The following is a 1,520-nucleotide window of genomic DNA, read 5'->3' on the forward strand; positions in this document are numbered from 1 at the left end:
CAGTAGACCAGGCTGACTTTGAACTCAGAAATCTGCCTGCCTCTGCCTCCCAAGTGCTGGGATTAAAGGCGTGCGCCACCACCGCCTGGCCTCCAGTCCCTCTTTAAAAAATAATTTTTACTTGGAACAACTGATGCTTTTCAAATGGACAAGAAGAATTAGTCTTAAATACAGCATCTCACAGTGTGCTGTCCTTTGGCGGCAGGATCCATTCTGGTACCTTCAGCTCCTACCAGACTTTATCCAGAAAATGTGCTACAGTAGAGATGAAGGTTTAGAGAGGATTTGGGGGCGGTGATTAAGTGTTGCGTCTCTGTCCTCCGCACGGCTGGAGATGGGGCTTTGAGGAGCTTTTAGGATGACTTTGATGGTCTGGGAATTCTGACACATTGCCACTTAGCCAGCTCTGCCATAGCTCTTGGGTCCAGCACTGTGTTAGGAACACTAGCTCCCTTTTTTCTCATGCTGCCCGAAAGATGGGGAACATTCAGACCAACTGCGCTTCCCCAAAGCAGCCCACGATCTTTCAAAAACCAGAAGCAGTTCTTTAGCCGGGCGGTGGCGGCGCACGCCTTTAATCCCAGCACTTGGGAGGCAGAGGCAGGCGGATTTCTGAGTTCGAGGCCAGCCTGGTCTACAGGGTGAGTTCCAGGACAGCCAGGGCTACACAGAGAAACCCTGTCTCGGAAAAAACAAACAAACAAACAAAAAACAACAAAAAAGAAGCAGTTCTTTTTTGGTTTTTAGAGAATTATTTATTTTCTATATATGAGTACTGTGCTGTCTTCAGACACCAGAAGAAGGCATCGGATCCCATTACAGATGGTTGTGAGCCACCATGTGATTGCTGGGAATTGAACTCAGGACCTCTGGAAGAGCAGCCAGTGCTCCCAACCACTGAGCCATCTCTCCAGCCCACAAGAAATGGTTCTTCTGGGAGAAATCTGCAAGGAGAAACTCACTCAAAACTATAAGAACATCAGTCTAGGTCTCAAGGCGCCCAAGGACACCACTGAGGGCATCTACATAGACAAGAAATGCCCCTTCAATGATAACGTCTTCATCCAAGCTAGGATCCTGTCTGGTGTACTGACCAGACAGATAAAGATGCAAAGGACCGTTGTCATCCACTCAGGCCATCTCTACTATGACCAAAGTACAGTGGTGGCACAAACAGGTGTCTGTGCACCTGTCCCGCTGAACAAAAGAGTGAGCTTCAGTGTGCTCTAGGTCACCAAGGCTGCTGGCACCAAGAAGCAGTTCCAGTTTTGAGAGGACTCTGGTGACTTCCTAGAGCAAATAAAGTTATTTTCCAACTTAAAAAAAAAAAAAGAAAGAAAGAAAGAAAGAAAAAGAAATACGGGGCTGGAGAAATGGCTCAGTGCTTAAGAGCACTGACTGCTCTTCTAAAGGTCCTGAGTTCAATTCCCAGCAACCACATGGTGGCTCACAACCATCTGGGACCTGTGCCCTTTTCTGGCTTGCAGGCATACATGCAGGCAGAACACTGTATACATAAT

General features: G+C 47.5%; 1 pseudogene; it reads left to right on the forward strand.

Annotated features, from left to right (window-relative positions):
* Positions 1-476: 476 nt before the first annotated feature.
* Positions 477-1,230, forward strand: LOC143438223 (small ribosomal subunit protein uS17 pseudogene; annotated as a pseudogene).
* The last annotated feature ends 290 nt before the right edge of the window (positions 1,231-1,520 follow it).

Source organism: Arvicanthis niloticus, chromosome 24, assembly GCF_011762505.2.
Source record: "Arvicanthis niloticus isolate mArvNil1 chromosome 24, mArvNil1.pat.X, whole genome shotgun sequence".
NCBI classification, from domain to species: Eukaryota; Metazoa; Chordata; class Mammalia; order Rodentia; family Muridae; genus Arvicanthis; species Arvicanthis niloticus.